We start from the raw sequence: 10,595 nt of genomic DNA, 5'->3' as shown, positions 1-10,595 counted from the left end.
AGATGCAATCATATAGCCAAAGCTAACAACATTCATCAAGGAGTTTAAATATACAAGATAACCCCTCTAAAATTCCACAGCCGCACACCCCTCAAGATATGACCATCAAGCACAAGTTCAAAAGAATTCTCCCCCATTTGATGCCATTCCCAAGGGAACAACAATGAGCGACCTTAATTTCAAGAGAAACGAAGGATTTTATTGGACACCAAAATCATGAGAATGATTTTTATATCCAAAACTCAATCAAATTATTCATAAGTAAACCCATGAATAATCTAATTGGAATAGATAATCAAATTAACCACAAAAGTGATCAATTTAATTAATTGTGCTCAACATAAGTAAACTTACGGAGCAACGACTAACATAACCATTTTCAAATGATTAAGATAGTCGTTCATAAACTCAACACAAGAAAAACTCATGGAATATATGAAAACTCAACAAGACTAATTACAAGAGATCCCATAACTAATCTAATTGGAATACACAATCAAACTAATCACAAATTTAATTAATTTAATTGTAATTTGTTTTGCTCGACATAAGAGAACTTACGGAGCAATAAATAAATAACCAAACAAGATGATTAATTTAGTTCACAAATGCTCAACATAAAGTATCTTACGGAACAATCAACCGAGCTAATAAAAAATTAATCAATTTAGTCGTATCGTTCTCAACATAAGACACATTACATAGCCTCACGGTAATACAAAAAGGATGGATCAATGAAGATCTATACCGTGGAATACACAAGGATTCATTCTTTTTGCACAAGCATATACAATAGCAATAATCCTTGGATACAAAAGATTTTAACCTATCTTCCGTCAAGGGTTGACAATATAGACTTAACTTTTGTATATGTCAAAAGTCTATTCATTCTTAAACCAATAGATGAATACCGATCATGAACGACTTTACTTTTGACAAAATATGGGACAACAAAGTTCATGGACGTAAAAACAAATATCCCATAGCAAGTTGCAATATAACAAAATCAAAAATATTGCAACACATCATCCTCCAAATAATTTTAGAATTTTAAACCAAAAAACCTAAAACCAATAAGATGAAAATAATAGCTATGTGTAGTCACAATCATCTCTATTCAAAGCACTAGTTATTCTTCCAACTAAGCCAAAAAGAAAACATACTAGGCAACAATGTCTTTGAGAAATTCTTTATCATTCCCGAACTCCTTGTCTTCAACAGCCATTGGTACATAAGGTTCGTGAAGATAGGAGTTAATATCAACAAACCTTCTTGGTTGATGATGTCGAACCAGGGCTTTCTGAATTTCCAGAGATCTTAAAATGCAAGATTTTATATCACGAATCTCCTTTCTTACCTCCTTCAACTCATCAAGAACATCAGAAAATTTCTGAGAGTTAGAAGGGACAGCCATTGGCTTTCTTGTATTTTTCCTTTTTCTTTTCAAGGACGGAATTACTGGAGATTTTTCTTTTTCCTTGATTGATGGCTTAACAATCATGTTGACATCCTTTACATCCAAAGACATGATGCTTATGAGAACAACTATAACCAACTGATTTTTGTGATTGGAATTCACAATCTCTACAAGCAGTCTTGGAATATAAAGAATATCAAAGAGGAAAAGGGAATGTAGGGTTCGAAACCTTTAAACAAGTTCGTGGACGTCCAACTCTAAACCCTATAAAGATTATAGTTTTCGAAAGTAACCCTTCCTTTTTTTGATAGAAATAAAAGAATAAACCTAAGAAAAACTTTTTCTAAATGCTGTGCGTTCACAACCTTGTCTCTTTTGAACAGGCACATGAGACAAGATTTACCAAGCAACACAATTAATTTGTGTTGTGGTGAACAATGATTTGTTCACCATTTTCCTCATGAGAGGAATCCTCTGACTTCTGTCTATCAAAGCGATTTGACCATACTTTCTTCTCAAATGGTCTTGTTTTGTATTTGGAAACTAACTTCTTAGACGAAGATAAAATCCTACATACCTCAGTGGTCTTCTGAGCAAGTTTAAGCTTCCTTGCTAACTGATTCGCTCTTCGTTGAAGTTTGTTGGCGTGCCTCAATTGATGCTTTTACTTGTAACATCTTGATAGTTCATGACCCTTTTGAGAACAAAACGAGCACGTCAATCTTGGATAATAATCAGGCATCTGTGGTGCGACTGCAGCTAAACACAAGGTAGATCCTGAAACATTACAGACAGAGTTTCCAAAGGTTGCGTCAATTGATTCTTCCAGCATGATTGGCTTCTTATCTTCATCGAAACCATAAAGATTGATATATGTATTGCTACAGTTATCAAAATCAATATTTTCACATAGAAGACCGACACTTGATTTCCTATCTTCATCAGAATCATAGATCTCAGACATCTCATCAAGTGTTACAGCAAGACCTTTGTTACCATTGTATTTTATATGATTTGGGCACTCGTTTGCAAAATGACCAAAACCTTTACACTTAAATCACTGTGGCATATCCTCGTCATCAGCCTCGTCAGCATCCCTGTTTTTAGGAGGAACACGATTGTGAGCTTTATCCGATGACCTAGGTTTGTCTCTTGAAAACCGTTTACTTCTATTCAATAGAAGATCCCTAAACTGTCTTGTGATCAAGGAGACTTATTTGTCAAGATCTTCATCTGAAAAATCACCCTCAGACTGATCATCCTCAGAGACATAAACACTTTTACTCTTATCAAGTAATTTAGTGTTCTTATGTGCTTTAAAGGTAACATCCTTTCCGATTTTGGATGTATGCTCATGATCAAAGATCTTTAGCTTTTCAACCAATGTATTTCTGGAAAGATTATCAAGGTTATTTTCCTCAACGATGTCATGCTTCTTAGACTCGTATCTAGATGGCAGCGATCTGAGAATTTTCATCACAATGTCCTTTTCAGGAATAGTATTACCCAATGCAAAAGATGCATTAACAATTTCAGACACTTTGTGATTAAACTCATCAAATGTATCTCCATCTTCCATACGAAGGTTCTCCCAATCAGAATTAAGGTTTTGAAGCCTGGATTCCTTTTCACTAGAGTTACCTTCAAATACGTTTTCTAAGATATCCGAAGCATCTTTAGACCGAGTGCAATTAGACACATGGTGCTGAAGATTTGGGGTAATGGCATGTATGATATCATTCAACCCGTCGAAATTTTGCTTTGCAGCATTTAACAACATATACCCATGATTGAAAATCACGTCTTGAAGAAAAGCTCGCGTAGCAATTTTCCACCACAAGTAATTAGAGCCATCTAAGACTGGTGGTACGTTAATAGAGATAACACCCTTGTCCATAGTGTTAGATCGCTACAAACACAGACTTGTAAGGTCTTAAACGTGTTTGCATGCTCTGATACCAATTGAAAAAACGGGGGTCTAACAACACCAATCAATATTTGGCTTAGCAATCTGTATGGACAAACTCGAATATACTTTCAAGAGAATCAACAAGGCTCAATCAATTAAAATTATATCAACGAGTTTATATCTCTCTCTTGATTTTATTTCCTCAAACAGAAACTGCGAGTACTAATCAAATACAAGGAATAACTTGGATGGTACCAAAGACCAATATCCAAGTGTCAATCAATATCAATCAACAACCGTTAGGTCGGATTCTCCAATTGATTGATCTAACGCACAACCTGTATTATTTCAATTATAAAGATAAAACAATATAATGTGGAAATTGAAATAACACAGACACCAGAATTTTGTTAACAAGGAAACCGCAAATGCAGAGAAACCCCGGGACCTAGTCCAGATTGAATATACACTGTATTAAGTCGTTACAGACACTAGCCTACTCCAAGCTAACTTCGAACTGGACTATAGTTGAACCCCAATCAGTCTCCTACTGACCCAAGGTACAGTTGTACTCCATACGCCTCTGATCCCAGCAGGATACTGCGCACTTGATTCCCTTAGCTGATCTCACCCACAACTAAGAGTTGCTACGACCCAAAATCGCAGGCTTTAACAATAAACAAATCTGTCTCACACACTCAAGTCTATCAAAGGATCAATCTGTCTCCCACAGAAAAACCCTAAAAGTTTTTGTTTCGTCTTTTGATAATAATCAAGGTGATCAGGAACCAATTGATAATCCGGTCTTATATTCCCGAAGAACAACCTATATTAATCAATCATCTCACAACAATCTTAATCGTATGGTAACGAAACAAGATGTCGTGGAATCACAAACGATAAGACGAAGGTGTTTGTGATTACTTTTTATATCTTGCCTATCGGAGAACTCTCACGATCTCAAGCCAATCAATATGATTGTACTGTTATGATAGAATATGCAAGATCAGATCACACAACTACGATAAATGTAGTATCGGTTTGGCTCCACAATCCCAATGAAGTCTTTAAGTCGTTAACCTGGTTTTAGAAGAAGAAAACCAAAGGTTAAAGGAGAATCGACTCTAGCAGAGAAACTAGTATCACACAGACGTGTGGGGATAGTTTTCTCAATGCTAAATGTCTCCTATATATAGCCTTTCAAATCAGGGTTTTGCCTTAGTTACAAAGCAATCAATATTCACCTTTAGATGAAAACCTGATTTAGATTCAAGATAATATTTCTCAACCGTTAGATCGAAAACTTAGCTTGTCATACACAAATGACTGTACGCTTCTAGGTTTGTTAACCGCACCCAAACGTGTACATTGTTGGTTCGACAATAGTCTACCCAAAGAGGTTAAACATATAGCGTTTCATACCAACCATGTTCTTCTTCACCATAACTAGTTCAATTGTCTCAAATGAACTAGTTAAGAGAGTTGTTCAATTGCAAGGAAATCTTATGTAACTACACAAGACACAATTGAAGCAAAGATGATTTGATTCACTCGAATTGGTTCATGAACTTTAATAGCCACAGTTTGTAAAAGCATTCCTTAGTATTTTAAAATTAAGTTCAGAGATCATCTTTAGATATATAACCTTCTCAACTTCGCAGACTAGGTTCGCGGACTTAAGACACCGGATAGAGTTTACAAACTCCAGCAGAAATTTTCGGGTTCGAGAACTACGTCGGTTCGCAGACTGGGTTCGCGGACTTGGCTCATGCAAGTAGTTTGTCAACTCCAGCAGAAATTCTCGGGTTTGAGAACTTCGGCAGTTCGTGGACTTGGCACTTGCCATACTTCCGGTTCTCTTGATCAACAAAGTTCGAAAACTTCGGTTCAAGGAATACATTGGTTATGTAATCTAAACTCTCATTTCAATCATTGAAACATTCTTAGAGGACGTTATATAGTTGTCACCCTATTTCTCGTCAAAGCAATTTTTAAAGTGATTGAAACATTCATGACTTTCGTACTAGGTAAAGATAAACTTGGTCGAAGCAAAAAGCTTACCAACACATATTTCGAGATATAGATAAGCGAGGTATACTCGGCTCGAAATACCAAATGTGTATGATCTAGTCTATATGTATAGCATACGACTTTTGTCTCAAAGAGTAGGAGATACAATAGATAGACTTTAGAGTGACAGATAAGTTCAAGTCTCCACATACCTTTTTGTCGAGAAGTTCCACCGGTTCCTTGAGTAGACATTCTACTTGTATGATGAATATCCATGAAGTCCTTGAGCTCAACTACACTTACTATCCTAGTCCGAGACTTAGCTATAAGAGACTAGAAATCAAGACTTATAGTTTTGATCACTAACATTGACAAACATACTTAAGATAACAACGCATGCGATTTTGACCTAGTAGTGCTTTAACAGTTCTGCTCTTCGAAATAGATTGAAATTCTATTTATACAAGTCATTGAGCGCACCCTGATCTCTTAGGAAGTGGAGGAAGTGAAGGAGTGGAGGAGTGGATTCATGCGGAAGGTAGTGATTATCGTGTTTCCGTTATGAGGGAAAACTGACCACACGTTCTTCCACCACTCTCACTACTGTTAACCGTCCGTCTTTCCTGTCATGTTCTCGTAATGGACGTGTTGCACGCCGCACGCTGTAAACCGCCAGACCAATACCCTAGTAAGCATCCCCAAGTTTGTGACATGTTTGATGTCTCGAATAAGTGGATCAAGTCGTGGGACCCGCGGAGAATAGCATGGTACTATTAGGTGGAACAACTAAGTTGTTTATGAGGCCAATATAAAATACGTATGTATTCGATGCATGTGAAGCATCTATTTTAAGCATCTCAAACTAATCGATGTGTATGAAGCATCGTTGTTTTAGAGCTCGATTGAATAAGTCGCAAATGACTGTCTTAAAGGAAGCAGCATGATCGACCACTCTTGGGTGATCGTTTGGTGGCTCTAGGGACCCGCCATCACTTGGTCGATCAGTGCTCTTGGAAGAGGGATGATCAATGATTATGGCGTCATCCTCCTGCTTCTTAGAATTCGATCTAAACCGTCCGACCAAGCTAGCAAAGTTGGTCGAACAAGATGATTTTCGGCAGTTGAACGCTGCCGCTAATTATTATTTTTAGGGTTTCAAGCTGCCCAGCCAACCCCTCTTTGAGCGTGAGTTCTGGGACATCGAGCCCTTGTTCAAACAGGCCGGTCATCTATGTATATAGGTGGGTCAATGGTGATCACACTGACATCTTCGTGGCGCTTGAGATTGAATCTAAGCCGCTCAACTAGGACGACGAAGATGGATGGTCGTTATTGATTTGCGACAGTAGGGTGTTGCCGCAAACGAAATTTTAGGGTTTTCAAAGCAGCACGTTCAAGCTACTTTGGGAAAACGATTTGGTATGTTCCGGTTTTTCCATGGAGAGGTAGATCGACCAAGGTAGAAGTTTGGCTAATGGTGAACGCATTGGCACTTCTTTGGTTGCTCGAGATGTGATCCAAGCCGTCTAACTAGGCTGGAAAATTTGGACGGTCATGATCGATCTGCGACAGCTGTGTATTGCCGCAACCCAAATTAGGGCTTTGCTCACCACGCGTTTTCTCGAGTTTGGGCGATCGAATTAGCGCCCTATAGGCTTGCCGCTGTCAAGTCGATTGTTCAAGGGGAAAGTGGGGCCGCCAATGATCACGCTAATACTTCTTTAATCGTTTGTAGGAAGATCTAAGCCGTCCAACTAGGCTGGCAAAGTTGGACGGTCGTGATATGTTTTGAGACTCTTCTTAACAGTCTCAGCTCGTTCGAGCTATTTTGTACATCGCGATCACCCATATTTGGGGATCGGCGTTCAAAGGGCTTGTGGCTAAGGGGATGGGACTCGATCGACTAGGGCACTAGTGGGACCCGTCGACGGTCACTACGGTGATTCCCTAGTTCTATTAAGAGTAAGCTATGCTTGTTAAATCGTGTAGCCAAGTTGTGTGGCTGTGATCGTTTCTGAGACTAACATTAACAGTCTAGATTTTCTTTTAAGGAATAAATATGTGTTCGATCGCGCCAACTTTTAATTAAAAGGTGTGCGAACGCGCTGATCTCTTTGTCAGAGGGTGGTGTAGCATGTGTGGGTGTTTTCATGCAGGTCTCAATACTGACACTTCGGGAGATTCATGCTACTCCGTTGCGAGTGAATATTAATCGTCATGTCATGCCAATATTGAGAGTTTGGTTGGGGAATATAGCATAGGAAAACACTAGGCAGAACATGCATTAGTGAATAATGTTGGTGCAAGATAAAATTTATAGAATATTTTGGGATTGTTGCTACATGCACCATTCTGAGTAAAGTTTATATACATAAATATATTGAACTGCTCAATACATATATGAGCGTAGAGGCTTAGGCACTCAACACTTTTAAATGGCTCCATTTCATTAGTGAATAATGCAACTAGGAGCTTAAATACTCATTATGCTTTATACTAGTGAACAATTCATCTAGGAGCTTGAGTTTCAATACAATATGAAGAGCGGCATATGCACTCATCATATTTTGATATATTCTTCAAATTCATTGCGGAATATAGACATATCAAGGTATATTACTTCCGGGTCAGGTAGATAGAATTTTACAATTTTCGACCTAAACTAAAGACCACCATCAATATCACTTTATCGTGTTTCGATTTAAGTCTTATAGTTCAGTTGGATAGCTTCGGTTAACCATTCATCAGTGTGGTCTTATACACAGTTCGGTTACGGTTCATCCTAACCATATTCGATTATATATATTGTTCTGTAAATCAGATTCAAAGATTCATCTAACGATTGATATTAATTGCTTGGTTCCAAAGCTATCTCAGATTAAACCTAAAGCAACCTATTCTTTGAATGTCTATAAAAGGGGAACTTCAAGCAACTGGGATCGTTAAATACGGAAACTCTTTTCTTTGTGTGTCCTAGATGTAACTAGAGTCTTCCTCATACTTTTTAGGGTTTAACAACCACAAAGACTTCATTGGGATTCGTGAAGCCAGGTCCATCTATTGTTTATTTTGATAGCTCAAGTATCCTGATCTTGTTCGATTGTTGAACTGCTCACTTGAACAATATATATAGAAATCATCAAAGTTCTCTTTGTCTGAGACCATGTTGATTCCATAATTTTTATACTTGTGAGGTGAATAATAATCTAGGTTGCACTTCGAGTTGCATAAGTCCGGATTTTGAGTTAGATAGACTATCTATTACTATTGATTTTCATCACCTTGATCAAACTTTTTGATCGCAAATGAAATCACATATAGGCTTATATGTGGGAGGCAGATTGGTTTAATGTCTTTAATTGAGTTGAAGCAACTCTTAGTTGGTGTGACGTCAGCTAAGGGAATCAATTGTGCGGATACCTGCTGGGATTCAAGAGGCGTAAGGAATGCGACTGAACTGAATTGGTGGGAGGGTTTAGTTCAGTATCAATTAGATTGCGGTCCGAAGTTAATTGGTAGTAGGCTAGTGTCTGTAGCGTCTTAATACAATATGGTGTTCAATATGGACTAGGTCCCGGAGTTTTCTGTATTTGCGGTTTCTCATTAACAAAACTTATGGTGTCTGTGTTATTTCTTTTTCACATTATATTGTATATCTTTATAACTGAAATATCACAGGTTGTGTGTTAATCAATCAACGTAGATACATCCATCCTTGTTTGTTGTATACCACTTGAATGATTACTTGGTAAATTGATCTTTAGAATCACCCAAGAACTCTCACACATAAATCATATTCACGGACTTGTCTCTATTAACATTATGATTGTGAGAGAAAAAAGATATAACTCTGGATATTCTTTCTTGATTGAGATTCATTAAGTTGAACTCCCAGAATCGAATTTGAGTTTTCTATACAAGTTGCCTAAGAAAAAGTTGGTGGTGTATTTTGGTACCCCCACGTTTTTAATACATGTCGGTTCCTAAGTTTCTGATGGATCCAATTTTAGGACCCAGAACTAGACCCGAATATACCGGGTCCGATTTCGATTCTTGGTTATGGGTACCCATTGATATTCCTTTTGAGGTAAAAGTTTGAGAACTTTTAGAGCATTACTCAGTCGAACTCACAAGTGTTGCTATCTCAAGCTTGTTGTCAAATTTAGTTGTCAAAACTATATCTTGATTTTTAATCTATGTTTAGTCAGTCTCAGATTATGATGTGTGTAGTTGAGAATCGGATATTACTGTGTTCTACCGTTTGAAGGAGAAGATTAGGAGCTCTGAAGAACTTCTTCAACAAAAGGTGAGTGAAGACCGAACCACATATTTATCAAGTTTTCACCTATCTATCTTTGAGACATTGTCGCATAACTAAATTAAACAATATATGCATAACAGAAATTCCGAGTCAAGTTTATCTTGAATATCGTTCTCGTATGCTAATCTTAAGAACATTTGTTCATACTTGATGAATTTGGTGAAATCCAATTTATTTCTTATGACCTAATTATTACTCAAGATTTAATCATTTGAAAATATCCTGGAACAGTGATATGTGTCACTGATGTTATTCGGGAATGTTTCGAATCAATTATTAATTAGATATAGAACTACTGTAATCTGGATACAGGACAATATGCATACCAGTTCACATATTGGGAGAACTTTTATAAGTCCGGAGCCGTAGTATATGTACCCAGTACATGTAGCGGTGTAGCTATAGTTTGGCAGCGACTTTTTGGTACGCATACCCCGTATCCATACCATAAAAAGTCTATGAACTCGTGAACCAAGAAAGGTACGCATACCTAGTATGAAAACCAGAAAAGATCTGTTGGTTTCAAAACCAAATAAGGTACGCATACCAGAAAATATATGTGAGTTCCTGAACTCGTTTTTGTCTTAAGGATACACATACTATGACAAGAATATTCACGAACAGGTACAGTACATGTACCTGGTACACATACTTAACCTGTCGAATATTTTCAGATGTATTCGAATTATATCTATTAGATAATCGACGTTTGAATAACTCTCTAAAAACACTATCTAGGCATAGTTTGATCATATGTGCGATTCAAGAAAATTCTTACAAGTGTTATATGAAAATGATTAAGCTTATTGTTCAATTGGCTAGTTTTGGCTAACCTTCACGAACCAAGCATTATACACGGTTCGGTTATGGTTCATCCTAACCAGAGTGTATATTCTTCTATGTTAATCTCAAGTCAAGTTTTTCATCTAACAATGATT

Source organism: Papaver somniferum, unplaced genomic scaffold, assembly GCF_003573695.1.
Source record: "Papaver somniferum cultivar HN1 unplaced genomic scaffold, ASM357369v1 unplaced-scaffold_57, whole genome shotgun sequence".
Lineage (NCBI taxonomy): Eukaryota > Viridiplantae > Streptophyta > Magnoliopsida > Ranunculales > Papaveraceae > Papaver > Papaver somniferum.
The sequence above is the reverse complement of the archived record's forward strand: the minus strand, read 5'-3'. Positions refer to the sequence as shown.